Genomic DNA, 16,635 nt, shown 5'->3' on the forward strand with positions numbered 1-16,635 from the left:
TTAGGAATTTATTTTAATCCGGTGCGGCCGAATCTACCAGGAATGCCCAGAATTCTTGCCCCCGCCCCTAGGCTGGGCAGCCGTCCCCCCCGCCCCGGGGCTTGTAATCTCGGTGCAGAAAAGCGGTGCTGGAGGGCGCGGGCGTCCCAGGGCGGTCAGGCCAGCCGGCGACCCAGAGGCCATCCCAGAACCGCCCCGGGCTTTAGTGGGGACAATCGCGCTTTGCCATCGGGCTGGGGGCGGAGAGGAGGGCGGTGAATGGTGGCGGAAGCCGCAGAATCCCGGGGGTCCGGGCAGAGGACGGAGAGCGCGGCGCTCCGCTCCGCCAGAGAGGCGTGTCCGGGCGGGACGCACCTGCCGGCCCGCGGCTCCGCGGTGGGGGCGGCGCACTTACCCCCGGAGCCGGCTCGGCAGCGGCGGACCGGGCGCGGGGCCCCGCGAGGACCGAGGGCGCGGTGCGGCGGGAGGACGGCGGAGTCCTCGGCTCCCGGGCAATCCCAGGAGAGGGCGGGGAGCGCCCCCAACTGCCCACGTAGGGTATCGTGACCACGGGACGGGAGGGACGATTTGCGCCGGTTTTGTGAAATCTGTAATTTGCGTTATTTGTACCCCAAATCCCCGGCGTCACCTGAGGGCATGTGTGCCCCACAAACGCTGGAAAGCCCCACACCAAACTGTGTAACAGGAATTGTTTCGAGGTTTTATCCTTTTCCTTTGGCTTCTCTGTGTGAGGCTTTCTAGCACGTAGCCCTGAGTTGAGAGGTAAAGTTTAGGAGGTAGAAACGTGCCAACATCCGGACGGACATGGTGGCTTTGGAGGGAGTGAGATGGCTGTGAGGTCTTCTGGGCCACCTTAGGGTCGCTATTTCAGGGGAAGGAGGACTCATTATTTTACCCACCAAGGAGATGAATTGCAGCCCCTTACAGTTGACAGAAATCACAGGCCAGGGCGCCTGGCTGGCTCCGTGAGTAGCAGGCCACTCTTGACCTCTGGGTTGTGAGTTTCAGCCCCACATTGGGGGTAGAGCCTACTTTAAAAAATAAGATGGTGGCTCAGTGGGTTAAGCATCTGACTTCAGCTCAGGTCATGATCTCTCAGTTCATGAGTTCCAGCCCCACGTCCGGCTCTGTGCTGACAGCTCAGAGCCCGGAGACCGCTTCGGATTCTGTGTCTCCTCTCTCTCTGTTCCTCTCCTGCTCACTCTCTGTCTCTCTCTCTCTCTCAAAAATAAATAAACATTAAAAAATTTTTTTAATAAAAAATTAAGATGAAATTGGGCGCCTGGGTGGTTCAGTCGGTTGAGCATCTATCTGGCTCAGATGGTCTCTGGGATGGAGACCCGAGTAGGGCTCCCTTTTGAGCATGGAGCTTGCTTAGAATCCCCTCTCTCTCTCTCTCTCTCTCTATCAGCCCCTCTACCCAACTTGCCCTCTCTCTCCAGCCTGCCGGGTGAAAGCCCGCCTGCCCTCCCAGGCCTTCTGACGTCAGAATGAAGGCCTTAGATATCAGGGAATAGTTTGCTATCACCGTAATTGTTTAGTGTCTGAGCTCTCAGACACATGATGCAATACTCTAATTTTTATATAAAGCTAACATTGGATATAGCCAACATTGGTTAGGATAGGTTTGGTTGCAAGTGACATAAAACTCAGCTCAAGTAAAAGACCAAGGGCCACCTGCAGCATGATTGGTCTGAGTCCACTAATCATCCAGGAGAGACACATAGGTCAGTGGTCCCACCTGCTGAAGCAGGCTGCCCTAAGCGATGGAGTGAGATCTGTGCTCAGGCAGCTGGGCGCGGAAGCTGAAAATTACCCACCACGCTGAAGCCATGCACGTGGTCTGGAAGGCTTCGAGAAGGAGCGGAGCATCCCCCAGAGCTGCCTGCAGTTAGCTAAAACCAGCTGCCAGTGGAAAGGTGGGACTCACATCAGCTCAGCTCATCCAGATCCCATCAAACGTTTCTTGCTAGATTTGTTTTATGTGATTTACAGCTGTGCTGTTTGGCACTTTAAAAAACAGAAAGTTCCCGGGGTGCCTGGGTGGCTTAATCAGTTAAGCATCCAACCTCAGGTCATGATCTCACAGTTTGTGAGTTCGAGCCCCGCATTGGGCTCTGTGCTGACAGCTCGGAGCCTGGAGCCTGCTTCAGAATCTGTGTCTCCCTCTCTCTCTGCCCCTCCCCTGCTCATGCTCTGTCTCTGTCTCTCAAAAATGAATAAATGTTAAAAAAAATTGTTTTAATAAACAAACATTTTTTAAAAAGTTTTTTAAATAGAAAGTTCCTTGGCGCACTTGGGTGGCTCAGTCAGTTAAGTGTCTGATTCTTGCTTTCGGCTCAGGTCATGATCCCACAGTTTGTGAGTTCGAGCCCTGCATTAGGTGGCTCGGTTGGTGTCCGCTTTGGCTCAGGTCATGACCTCGTGGTTCATGAGGTTGAGCCCTGCATCGGGCTCTGTGTTGACAGATCAGAGCCTGGAGCTGTTTTGGATTCTGTGTCTCCCTCTCTCTCTGACCCTCCCCTGCTCATGCTGTCTCTCTCTTAAAAATAAAATTCAAAACACATTAAATTATAAAAAAAAAAAAAAATCCATGTCAAACTCTGTACCACACACAGCTTATACTTCCTTTTGCACATGAAACGTTTACCACATGTGTGTATTAAGAAGAAAGAAAACATCAAGTATCCTCCAAAGCAGAAATCTGACAGGCCAAACACTATGTCCAGGATACAATAAACCAGAGATTAGTCACAAAAGTAAAGCAAACAACAATCCTAGCCTCCTTCTTAAGTAACTGTCGAGTCAAAGAGAAAATAGAAACTATAATGGTTGATTGTTTTGAATTAGGAATACCACATAATTACGAGATAATGCCAATTTACGTCATTATGACTTCAAAGGCGTTATATGTCAGGCCTTAGCCCTGAAGTCGTGACTATTTGAACATTGTAAAATTTACCAACTTTAAATGCATTCATTTTTTGTAAGAAAAAATACTATAAATAACTGACCTAATATTTCAACTCAAAATTTCAGGGAAAGAACTTTAAAACAAAGCCAGAAAAAAGAAATAAGAAATAATAAAGAGGAAAGTTAACTTTAATAAATGTGAAAGCAGTAGAATTGATAAAGAAATTCAAAAGTCGATTTTTTTAAAGATTTTTTTAATATCTTAAAAAAAATTTTTTTTGTTTGTTTCCATTTGAGAGAGAAAGAGAGAGACAGTGCACGAGCAGGGGAGGGGCAGAGAGAGAGACTGAGACAGAATCTGAAGCAGGCTCCAGGCTCTGGGCTGTCAGCACAGAGCCCAACGTGGGGCTCGAACTCATGAGCCGTGAGATGATGACCTGAGCCAAAGTCGGACGCTCAACTGACTGAGCCAGTCAGGTACTCCTTAAGATTTTATTTTTATGTAATCTCTACACTCAACATGAAGCTTGAACCCACAGTTCTGAGATCAAGTCGCATGCTCCACCGACTGAGCCAGCCAGGCGCCCCCAAAAGTAGAGTCTTAAACAAAAAAATTAAGCACTTCAATAGTTACAGTTTCTGCCAAATTGAATAAAAGGAGAGAAAAGACAAATGCAATTAGCAAGCTGATGTAATTAACACAGTTTATAATGTAAAATTATAAGAATTACAATTCCCACATGAACATGTGAATAGGTTTTTAAATCTTATTGGAAAGTATGGTTCAAATTAATACAAGAAACAGACTCACAAAGAAAAGAAAATCCTTATGTTCCCCTAAGTGAGGAAGAACCTCAAAGCATTATCAGAGGATCATCTTCCCAGGGGCGCCTTTGTGGCTCAGTTGGTGGAGCAGCCAACTCTTGATTTTGGCTCAGGTCATGATCTCATCGTTTGTGGGATCAATCCCTGTGTCGAGCTCCCTCCCTCTCTCTCTCTCTCTCTCTCTCTCTCTCTCTCTCAAGATAAATAAATAAGCTTAAAAAAAAATCACCTTCCCAGAGTCCCTGTAGATCATTTGGTCAGTAAGTTCTTTCAGATTCCAAAGAAACAACTCACTCCAGCCTATGTAAGCCACTGCTGATGTGGAAAAGGACAAACTGTCCAACCCCTTGTATGAAGTCAGTACAACCCGGATGCGAAACCCAGCAGAGCGAGCCCAGCTGCACGATGCCAGACTCCTGACACACATCCAGAACCCCCTTCCATTTCCTGGTCTTGAGCTCCCGGGTTCTTGCCCTCCCATTTGTCCCTAAATCCTTTTGATCAATAGTCCCCCTTTTCCAGGGCAGACCCAGCCTTCACTTTAATCCCCCCAAGGGGCTTGTGTGCTGGATCATTCTCACCAAAGCTGGGTTTTGCTCGCTGCCTTCCTCATCACACTTAGTGACTTAGACCCGGTTAACCTACTCACCCAACACCCTGTGCCCACACTGCCACTGAGTGCCTCTGACCCTCTAGCAACCCATGGGCATTGCTGACCAGCTACGGAGCAGAAGGCCCCCTTGGGGGCCTTTTGCATGCCAAGGCTGCCTCTGTTAGGTCTCTGCTAGAGACAGCAGACTAGACAGTGACCATCCTCCCCTCCTGGACATTGCCGATGCCCTCCCCACCGCCCACCTCTGTATTCACCCCACAGCTGTCTCACCAGCACCTCTGCATCTGCACCTCCCTGAGACACATCTCCCCTTCTCATGCCTTGTTCTCTTACAAGGGATGTGGATCCCACAGTGAAATGGCTCAAGTCCCTGGGGGAAATATGGTTCTTTCAGTTTTGCCACAAAGCTTTCCCCTATTCTGGTTGCAGTCACTGGTAACTGACAGAAACCCAACTCCAAACTTGGTCAAGAAAAAAAGAACTTTTAAGTGGATGTAACAAATCTCTAGGGCTTCGGGTATGGCTGGATCCAGGTGCCTAAATGATTGCCTTTCATCTGTTAGCTCTTTTTTTCTCTGAGTTGACTTGATTCTCTAGCAGGCAGCTTCAGACTTAGGTGGTCTTTACAGATCACACTCCCAAAAGAAAAAAAAAAAAAAGTAAGCAGAGTTAGAAGAAAAAAAAAAAGGAGATACAGCTTTTGTGATACCAGAGAAGTCATTTCAGACCTCCAGCTATTTATGCCCTACTGTGATTTATGCCCTACTTGCCCATGCCCATTGCCCTACTTGCCCATGCACACTTCTTGCAGAACTTTCTACGAGGTGTCAGAACGGGGGAAAAATGCAAAGACCTCGATAGTTAAGGATTTAAAGGGAATGCAAAGATGAATAGTCTCTACCAGGCCAGGAAATAGTCTAACCATAACAAAGACAATAAATCAGTGGTCAAACTCCCAGTGCTGTTTCAAAGGTAAGCAAGGCCCTGCATTCCTTACCCAGGATAAGGATCCCGAGACCTCATCCAGTTTATTCCAGCTCTAGGCCCTTGGAGCATCCCCATGACCCTTCTCCTTGTCCAGTTATCTCTGCCTCTTTATAATTTAAAACCTCTACCCAAGAAGGAGCACAAACCTCATTAACATAACATACAATGTGTAGGCATGTTTCCTTAAGACACAGGCATGACCTTATGCCCGTCTCTACGTACGATGACAAAGATCTCCTTTCTGAATGTTCATCCTAAGCCTAAAGAAAAGAAACCCACTCACCCCTGCTCAGGGAGCCACATGGCTTTGGAATTTATTCCCCCCTCATCTCCTTATTTGCCGCAAATAAATTTTCCTCTCTGTGTGACAGCTCCGCCCAATGTTATCTCTATCTGTACGTCACCAAGGAGCAAACTCGCATTCATTCAGTTCTGAAATGAGTATCTTTCCGATATTTCTGGCAAACACTCAAGGAGAGATTCTCCTTAGGCCGGCGTGTATCACATATCCAAGCCGGACCAGTGTTTATGGCGAGGAGAACGGAGTCCACTAACCAGGATATCACTGAGGCCCGGGACAGGGTTAGGCCCATCCAATCCACATGGCCCAAGCAGGATTACAATGAAAGGGGGCTGTCAAGGAAGGATGGATTCCCCAAGGAAGGGGTTAAGAGCAAACAAAAATGACAAACTCAGCCTGCAGCGCCCCAGGCTGGGACAGATTACAGCTGACCCTCACACTCTGCTCAGGATCTGATGCTTCACACCCTTGGCCCCCAGATGAGCCTGGACCCTCCACCAAACCCTTTTCTCAAGAGACTGTTTTCCTCTTGGGAACTTTTTTTTTTTAAAGTAATCTCTGTGCCCAAGGTGGGGCTTGAACTCATGATCCCGAGATCAAGAGTCGCATGCTCCACAGACTGAGCAATCTGGCTTCCATTCTCTGCCCACCAAAGCCCATCAGGATTGTTCATTCGTGACTGACCTCCAATTTAAACAGGTTCATGGATCTCCCCATGGGGCTTTCAGGTCTATGCAAATCTGGAATTGCAGCTTGGACATCAGATTCTGAGTGAAGGAAAGAGGAACCCAGAGCAGAAAGAACAGGAATTTCCATTCTCTTTGCACAAGAAGGGGGCCTGCTTTCCAGAACTGAACCTGGGTAGTGAGCTATTGGTACCTAACAAACTATACCAAACTTTAACAACCCAAAACAACAAAAAACATCTCTGGAACTTGGGAGCAAATTAAGTGGATTCACCAAACACAGAAGTTCTAAATGAAAGATTATACAATACAGTTTAGTAGCATATTAAAAGTTCAATAGGGCAAAGGATCTGAATAGATATTTCTCAAAGAAGATAAACAGCCAATAAGCACACGAAAAGATATTTAACATCACTAGTCATTAGGGAAGCAAATCAAACCCACAATGAGGTATCACTTAGGCATCTCATTAGGATGGCTCTTATCCATGAGGATGGCTAATAAAAAAAGAAAGGGGGGTGGGCCTGGCTGGCTCAGTTGGTAGAACATGTGACTCTTGATCTCAGGGTCATGAGTTCAAGCCCCGCATTGGTCATGGAGCCCATTTGTGGGGGAAAAAAGGGAGGGGGAGGGAAGAACAAGTGTCGGCAAGGATACGGAGCACTTGGAACCCTCGTGCGTTGATTGGTGGGAATGTAAAACGATGTAGCCACTATGGAAAACAGTTTGGTGGTTCCTCAGAAACCACTTGATGCAATAATTTTAATTCCAGGTATATACCCAAAAGAACTGAAAGCAGGGACTCAAACAGATACTTGTACATCGGTGCTCATGCAGCATTATTCACAATAACCCAAAGGTGGAAGCAGGCCCCAAAGTCCATCAGTAGATGAATTGATAAAGAAAACGTGGTCTATCCATACAGTGGGATAACTGAATGAAATTGCCACAACGTGGTACATACACGCTGCAACACGGATGAAAACCTCACGCTAAGTGAAATAGAACAGACACAAAAAGACAAATACCGTCTGATTCCACTTACATGAGGTACCTAGAGTAGCCAAATTCATAGAGACAGAGAGGGGAGTCGAGGTTACCAAGGGAAGTGAGGAGAGGAGGGAGGGAGTGTTTAAAGGGCACAGAATTTATGTTGGGGATGATGAAAAAGTTCTCAAGTTGGATGCTGGTGATGGTTGCACAGCTCTGTAAATGTATTTAATGCCACTGAACTGTACGCTTTAAAAAGATTAAAATGACAAATTTTGTGTAATGTATATTTTACCACAATAGTAGATAGATGATAGATAATTAAAAAAAAAATATTTTTTTATGTTTATTTATTTTTGAGGGACAGAGACAGAGCGTGAGCCGGGGAGGGGCAGAGAGAGAGGGAGACACAGAATCCCAAGCAGGCTCCAGGCTCTGAACTGTCAGCACAGAGCCCAGTGCTGGGTCCCTTCCTGGAGGCTGGCCACAGGTTGTACTCCCGCCGCCCCAGAGACAGGCCAATGAGAGGGTACAAAAGCCCTACCCCTGCCTCCATCCGGAACAATCTGAGGGATAGTCCCAGCTCCAGAGCTCCCATGGGAACTGAGACCTCCATTTCAGCTGCATCCCAGCCCAGCTGTTCCTGTCCCCCATCTCCCTCTCTCCCCCCTCCTCCCCCCTCTCCCCTCCTCCTCCCACCCTTCCTCCCCCCACCCCCCGGCGCTGAGCCTGAGAGCCCTGCCCAGTAAACCTCCTTTTGCAAATTTCCCTCTCAGAGTCTGGGTCCCGGAGACCTGCCCAGTGACTCCACCTATACTTGGTCCAAAAAACTGAACCTCAATCTGATCTATTGTCTAGAAATACGAGGGGGCAGAGAACATGGTAAACACCACCCACAGGGACGTAATCAGCAAAACCAAGAGGAGGTCCATTCTGCAGGCAAATTACTTGATGTCATCGATGAACAAACAGCAAGAAAAATGAAAAGAGGGAAGGAAAATTCACAGACTGAAAGAGCCTCCAGGGGCTCCTGGGTGGCTCAGTCAGTTGAGCGTCTGATTCTTGATTTCAGCTCAGATCCTGGTCTCACAGTTCATGGGATCGAGCCCCAAGATGGGCTCTGAGCTGACAACACAGAGCCTGCTTGGGATTCTCTCTCTCCCTCTCTCTCTGCCCCTCCTCCGTTCTCTCTCTCTCTCTCAAAACAAATAAACTCGAAAAGAAAGAAAGAAAGAAAGAAAGAAAGAAAGAAAGAAAGAAAGAAACTCCAAAGCCATGTGTGCCTCCTTTGAATGCAGGTTTGATAAGGGAAGTGAAAAAAAAAAAAAATGATGAGCTAATCAAGGAAATCTGAACACTGAATATTTGATGACAGCAAGGAATTAATGTTTAACTTGTAAGATGTGATAATGGAATTATTGTTTTATTAAAAGAATCATTAACCTTTAAAGATACATATTGAAATATCTTAAACAAATTAATATAATGTTGGAAATATGTGGACAAAATATTGGGAAAATTGGAAATACGGATGAAATTATATAATATAGAAAATATATTTCAAAAATTTCTGAGGGTTGTGGGAAGGACGAGGGACAAATGAAACAAATTTGGACAAAGCTGGGGGCCGTGGGGTAGCAGGTTCTTTTTTCTGGTCTTTCTACTTTAATATGTGCTTGACAATGTCTCTAATAAATTTATTTTTATTTTTATTTTTTGAATTTTTTGAGAGAGATCATGCAGGTAAGCAAGCAGGGGAGAGACAGGAGAGAGAGAGAGATTGAGAGAGAGAATCTCAAGCAGACTCCATGCCTGGCTTTTGGCCCAACTCAGGGCTGGATCTCATGACGGTGAGATCATGACCTGAGCAAAATCAAGATTTGCACGCTTAACCGACTGAGCCACCCAGGCGCCCCAAAAGATTTTTTTAAAACATCAATTTGAACATAAAAGTTGGCATCCTATGTAATGGTAAAACACTTGGGTGGTTCTCAGCATGATCAAACGTATTCCCTCGAGACCACAATCATGAGCTAACTAGGTCTGGAAGTCACAAAGCAAAAAGATGTGAAACAAGAAAACGGACACGAGAAATAGGACTAGTGAAAAGGAAGTTATGTGATTTGCAGATGACACAGTTGACTACTACAGAAAAACCAAATCAAGTGAAATACGTCACACTTATGACAGTGTAGCAAAGAGACTAAATGCGAGAAGAATAGACATGTGGGTTTTTTTGTTCTTTTTAAATGTTTATTTTTGAGAGAGCACAAGCGGGGAGGGACAAAGGGAGAGGGAGACACAGAATCCGAAGCAGGCTCCAGGCTCTCAGCTGTCAGCACAGAGCCCAACGCGGGGCTCGAACCCACCAACTTCAAGACCATGACCTGAGTGGAAACCAAGAGTCAGACACTTAACCACTGAGCCACCCAGGTGCCCTAAGACATGTTTTCTGATATGTTAATAATATTCAATTAGATTACATAATGGTGGGAAAGACTCTATCAAAATAACCAGGAAAAAACATTACTAGGGGGCGCCTGGGTGGCTCAGTTGGTTAAGCGTCTATTGATTTCGGCTCAGATCATGATCTCATGGTTTGAGTTCGAGCCCCGAGTTGAGCTCTGTGCTGACAGTGCAGAACCTGCCTGGGATTTTCTCTCTCTCCCTCTCTCTTTGCCCCTCCCCCGCTATCTCACACACACTCTCTCTCTCAAAAGAAATAAACTTAAAAAAATTTTTTTAATAAAATAAGAGGAGAAACATGCAATTCTCCTTTAAAAAATTATTAGGATAAAAAAAACATTATTTGGATTGGCCTTAATAATAAATGTAAGAGATGTGTGAAGAAAGGTAAATTTTTTTCTTAGTGATATAAGTCACCTGTTCCAGGATGGAAAACTGACGGTTGTAAGAATGTCGGTCTTTCCAAATTAATGTTAGTGTTTTAATACAATTCTAACCAAAATGTGGGGAGTCTTTTATGCCATTATTGAAACATACGGACATACAATAATTTCACGTACTGAAAGTGGATAACGTAATAAGTCTGACATGCATACTCATGTCAAACCATGACCACAGTCAAGAGAGCGGACCACCCATCACTTGTGCCCCTAGGCACTCTCTCCCTTCTTTCCTTCTTTGCCTCCCCCTCTCCCTTCCCTGGTCTTCAGCAACCACTGATCTGCTTCCTACCATCATGGATCAGTTTGCATTTTCTGGAATTTTATAGCTGTGCAATCATCTATATAGCACCTACTCTTTTTCATCTAACTGCTTTTACCTAGCATAATTATTTACAAATCCACCCACCCTGTTGTGCATATCAATAGCTCCTTTTCAGTCTTGTTTTTTTTTTTTTTTTTTCCTAAGTAAGCTCTACATTGAATGTGGGGCTTGAAGTCACAACCAAGATATCAAGAGTCGTATGCTGTATGGACTGAGCCAGCCAGGCGCCCCTCAACAGCTCCTTTTCATTGTTGAGTGGTATTTCATTGTATGGATATACTAAATTTTATATCTTTTTTATTTTTTATTAATCTTTGAGAGAGAGAGAAAGAGGACAAGTGGGGAGGGGTAGAGAGAGAGGGAGACACAGAATCCGAAGCAGGCTCCAGGCTCTGAGCTGTCAGCACAGAGCCCGACCCGGGGCCCGAACCCGCGAACCATGAGATCATGACCGGAGCCAAAGTCGGATGCTTTAACCACTGAGCCACCCAGGCGCCCCATGGATATACTAAATTGTAATCAGTAGTTGAACTTGCAAATATGAAATCTAAGAATAATGAAGGTCAGCTGTATATACTGAAATGTATTACAAGGAACTGCCTCTCACGACTGTGGGGGCTGCCAGAGGGGGCTGGCAAGCCCAGAATCCACAAGGGCAACCCGTCAGGAAGGGCTGGCTAGAACTCCACGCCCACAAGAGTTGAACTACACAGGCAGAATTTCTTCTTTCGGGAATCTTCCACCCTGCTCTTTAAAGCCTTTCAACTGTTTGAATTAGGCCCCCTTAGATTATGCAGGATAATCTCTCTTAACATCAATTGCCTATAAACTTTCATCACCTCACCAAACACCTTCCTGGCAACACCTAGGCTAGTTCTGACTCCAGAACTGGGGGCTGTAGCCTAGCCAGGTTGAGACATCAAAAGGCCATCACAGTCACTGGACGAAACCACGCTGTAGCTGCAATACTGAAGACAGAGGACTATGATAAAAGCTACGTATTATCCCGCTTCACGTTTAATAACGAACATGACAGAACACAAGAGCCAGTGTTCTTGTGCTGGAAAAATCTTGCGAATGAAAGGGAGAATAAAACCGGCGACACTGAAAGGGCATGGCACGTCTGGCCCTCCAAAAAAAATGCATTTAAAGATGCAGGGGGTTTTGTTTAAGGAGAGCTCAATTCGGGAAAAGTTGGAACACTCCCGACACTGGATGGGCTCACAATAAGCTTTTACTGCCGCGGGCTCTGAAACTGCTCAGCCGAAGACAAATCTCCCACACTGTTCGAGAGACGTGTGGAAGGCAAGGGCGTGCGCGAGGAAATTAACGAGCTACTTTTTGGGTTGGATCAGAGGACAGCAGTGGAAGCAGTTCCTTGTCGAACGGTGTGATATGTTCTAGAATAGATGACCTTTCTTTTACCAGTGGAAGCAGGTCGTTGAGGAAACAGCCTCGCTTTCCCCTCCAGCAGGCAAATGGACGAAACCGCAGACCCCTCTCAGCGAGGGGGCATCTCCTTGCTTTTGGTCACGAGGGACGCGCTGCCGCTTTCTTACTTTGTGAGTCGCCCCGTGCAAACTACAAAGGCTGTCGACGTTTTGGAAGCGCTAAACACGTTTTTTGCCAAATCGGTTGTGCCTGGAAAGAAACGCTTCATTCTCTGGCCAGATGGACCTCCCGCAAAGCTTATTTTGCAAACTCGAGTGATAAAGAGAGCTCTGCACGTCGTCATCGCTCAATGCTTTTTACGCACAGGCAGTAGAGACTTGCCCAATATCTCTGCGAGATGTCTTGTCAACATTCATCAAAGTCATCAACTCTGTCGGAAGCAGGTCCCTCCATCACTGCATTTGAAAAAGTTTACGAGGAAATGGGAAAACAGTTTATAGAGGGCTTCTCACTGGCTTTTAAAGAACAAGTTCTTTTTTATTTTTTAATGTCTTTAAATATTTATTTTTGAGAGAGAGAGAGAGAGAGAGACAGAGTGAGCAGGAGAGGGGCAGAGAGAGAGAGAACAGAATCCCAAGCAGGCTTCAGGCTCTGAGCTGTCGGCACAGAGCCCGATGTAGGACTCAAACCCATGAACTATGAGATCAGGACCTGAGGTGAAGTCGAGGGCTTAACCGACTGAGCCACCCAGGCACCCCAGAATGTTACTATTCTTTGAGAAAACCCTGTCTTCACCTAGTGAAGCAAGCCTTGGACGCTTAGATATATATCTATCCAAATCAAGATTTTCTGGACTTATACCAGAAAAAAAGAAAGCTGTTACAAACATTTTCATACAATTTTTGTGTGTGTGGACACATTTTAATTTCTCCTGAGTAAATACTTAGAAACAGAACTGGAGTCATAGCGTAGGTATATGTTTAACTTTACAGTATTATAAACTGTCGGTGTAGCTGTATGTTGAATTTTATAATAAACGGCCACTTTCCAAAATGGCCGTACCATTTGACATTTTACTGGCAATGAGTAAGAGATTTGACTCTATAGCCTTGACAACATTTGCCCTGCCAGTAGTCTTAACTTTAGCCATGCTGGTGGGTAGACAGTGGTATCTCTTTGTGGTTTTGATTTGTATTTCTCTGATGGCTAATGATGTTGAGCACTTTTTCATGTGCTTTTTTTTTTTTTTTTTTTTTTTTGCAAATTCAGATGTCTTCTTTTATAAAGTGTCTGTTTAAGACTAGTCTTTTTATTGGGTTATCTTTTTCTTGAGGACTTATAATCCTTTATAGTTTATGGGTACAAATCCTTTATCGGGAATTCATTTGTGAATATTTTCTCCCAACTTATGGTTGTCTTTTCATTTTCTTGACAGTGTCTCCTGATGAGGGGCACCTGGCTGACTCAGTCAGTGGAGCGTGCGACTCTTGATCTCTGGGTTGTGAGTTAGAATCCCACGATGGGTGTAGAGATTGCTTTAAAAAATAAAATCTTAAAAATAAATAAATAGGGGCTCCTGGGTGGCTCAGTTGGTTAAGCGGCCGACTTCTGCTCAGGTCACGATCTCGCGGTCCGTGAGTTCGAGCCCCGCGTCGGGCTCTGTGCTGACAGCTCGGAGCCTGGAGCCTGTTTCAGATTCTGTGTCTCCCTCTCTCTGACCCTCCCCCATTCATGCTCTGTCTCTCTCTGTCTCAAAAATAAATAAACGTTAAAAAAAATTAAAAAAAAAAAGAAAATCTTTAAAAAATAAATAAATAAATAAAACACAAAACAAACAAAAAGTGCCTTCCGATGAGCAGACATTTTAATTTTTTTTTAATGTTTATTTATTTTTGAGACACAGAGAGACAGAGCATGAATGGGGGAGGGTCAGACAGAGAGGGAGACACAGAATCCGAAGCAGGCTCCAGGCTCTGAGCTGTCAGCACAGAGCCCGCCGTGGGACTCTAACTCAGGGACCGTGAGATCATGACCTGAGCGAAGTCGGACGCTTAACCGACTGAGCCACCCAGGCGCCCCCCGATGAGCAGACATTTTAATTTTGATGAAGTCCCATTTAACATTTTTCCCCATTTATAGTTAATGCCTTTTGTATCCTAAGAAATCTTTCCCTACCCTAAGCCATAAAGATATTCTCCTTTGTTTTCTTCTAGAAGTTTTGTAGTTCTATGTTTTGTATTCAGGTCTGTGATCCACCGTGCATTAATTTTTATATATAGGGTGGAGTAAAAGTTGAGGTTCATTTTTTTTAAATATAAATAACCTAGTTTTCTAAACACTATTTGTTGAGAAGACTGTCTTTTCCCCCCATTGAATGCCTTAATGCCATTTTAAAAAATCAATCAAATCAATATATGAGGAATTACTTCCAGAATACCTTCTCTATTTCATTGATATATTTATCCTCACAACAGTAAGGCACTGCCTTGGTTTCTGCAGCTTTCTAATAAATCTTGAATTCATTTAGTGTGAGTCCTCCAGCTTTGTTTCTTTTATTTTTCAAGGCCATTTTAGCTATTCTAGTCCTTTGCATTTCCATATAAGCTTTTAAGTCATCTTGTCAACGTCCACTAAAAACGTTGCCGAGACTATGATGATTGGATTGAATCTATAAATAAATTTGGAGAGGATGACGTCTTAACAATATTGTGTCTTCTCATCCACAAACGGGGTATATCTCTCCAGTTCCCTAGTTATTTCAGTTCTCGCAATGTCTTCTCATCTTTTGCTGCAGTTATTTTGGCGGTGAGGAAGATGCATGGGAGGAGGCTCCCGCCGGGACAGCAGCCGCGCGTGTGGCGAGGGAGGGAGCGGCGAGTAGCGGCCGCCAGGGCGGCGCCCGAGAGCGGGGTGGTGCGCGGACTGGAGAGCCGAGTGGGCCCCCCTCTGCCTGCCCTTCTCTTCCGGTCCGCACGCGAGACCCTGAGCAGCACCTTGGGCCAAAATCCATGAAAGGGCGCCCGACGCTAACCACAAGGGGGCGCACGAGCCCTCAGAAAAAGAACAGCAAGAAGCAACTGAACATATGGATGAAGTACAAAATGCAACAGTCAGACTTAATGGCCAAGCCAGTAAGGAGACTTTGCAAAGACAACAGAAACATAACAAACCCCGCCAACCATTTTTTCAGGAGGGGTCGGAGCTGGTGGCCCAAATTCCACATCTGGGGGGAACGACATTTGTCAGCCATCCTCAAGTATCTGCACCGCTTAGGGAGGAGGATGAAGATGTGAGCATTGTTCGCCAAGAGTGGAAGCGACAGAACTTCAAGGTATTAAATCAGGTGACAGAATAGATTTTTATCTTGGTGAAAACCTCACTTCGAAAACAAAGTGCTTTCCAAAGAAGTTCATCGGAGTGTTGATCCACCCCCAGGGCTCACGGAAGTCAAGTGGAAATCTGGAAAGGATTTGGCAAAACGTTCAAGTCAGACTCAGAATCAAGCCAGCAGGAGGAGAGAGCGTGGGAGCCAGAGGGTGTCCTCCTCTGGTTTACTGACCAGTCTGCGCAGGTGCGGGTGAGCGGGGCGGGGCAATCAGAGAGGACATGTGGCAAATCCATGGCAGCACTCCTTGGCTCCCGACATGGATGATGAAGAAGAGGAAGGAGAAGATGATGACGGAGGAGGAGGAATGGAAGATATTGACAAAGTGAGGATGAAGATGATGTTGAGCGGGAGGAAGGGGAAGGACGAGGAGGGAGAAGCCGACTCATGGAACAGGGATGGATTCCAGCCTTCCTTCCTAAATCGTCTCCAGTTCCTGGGAGCAAGTTGCAGCCTTTTTTCCCCCCCTCTCCTCTTGTGCTCTGTCGCCCTGTTTTTTGAGGTCCCGTTTCTCTCTTTTACACCAGCAAAGGCTCTCAACTATCTGGGGAGGAAAAAACCTTGAGCAGAATACATTGGGGGGAAAAATCTCTACTCCTTTCTGTTCCAAATTCATTTTCATCCCTTCCTGTCTCAACAAAAACTTTATGGAATCAACACCACCGGGGCGCGGGGAACAAAACCAAACCACCTTCTGCTCCCTTAATTCGCTGGCCGCTGAAGGGCACTAGGCCCCTGTGTAGAAGGGCATAGAAGTCTAGCTTTTCCCCTCCTATCTCTGTCTGTGGGCTAAGAGATTACACTGCGTCTCCATGTGCGTATAGACGGTTGGCATTTACCAACGTGTATCAGTCCACCTTCTCTTGTGTAAGAAAAAAAGTTTTTAGGGGCACCCTGGTGGCTCGGTTAGTTAAGAGCGTCTGACTCGATTTCAGCTCAGGTCACGATCTCACAGCTCGTGAGATTGAGCCCCGCATTGGGCCCTGCACCGACAGCACGGAGCCCGCTTGGGATTCTCTCTCTCCCTCTGTGCCCCTCCCGCCCCCTCAAAATAAATAAAATAAACATGAAAGTTTTTTTAAACTTTAAAAAATGGGGTTATGAAAGGTCAGCAAAGGGTGGATTTGAGATGTTTGGGTGGATTAAAGGAGGCATTTTGACATTTGGCTTCTCCTTTGGCACGTTTAATTATGATGTGTTTTACTTTTACAGGTTTTGACTTTAAATTTGTTAGTTCACATACAGTATCAAATTAGTTTCAGGTGTAGAATTTAGTGATTCAAAATGCACGTACAACAGCCAGTGGCCGTCA

The 16,635-nt window shown here is 45.7% G+C and overlaps 1 pseudogene; it reads left to right on the plus strand.

The window, feature by feature from the left end:
• The first annotated feature begins 258 nt into the window (after nt 1-258).
• On the plus strand, nt 259-15,888 carry LOC102969365 (annotated as a pseudogene).
• The last annotated feature ends 747 nt before the right edge of the window (nt 15,889-16,635 follow it).

The sequence above is a fragment of the Panthera tigris genome, chromosome C1, assembly GCF_018350195.1.
Source record: "Panthera tigris isolate Pti1 chromosome C1, P.tigris_Pti1_mat1.1, whole genome shotgun sequence".
Lineage (NCBI taxonomy): Eukaryota > Metazoa > Chordata > Mammalia > Carnivora > Felidae > Panthera > Panthera tigris.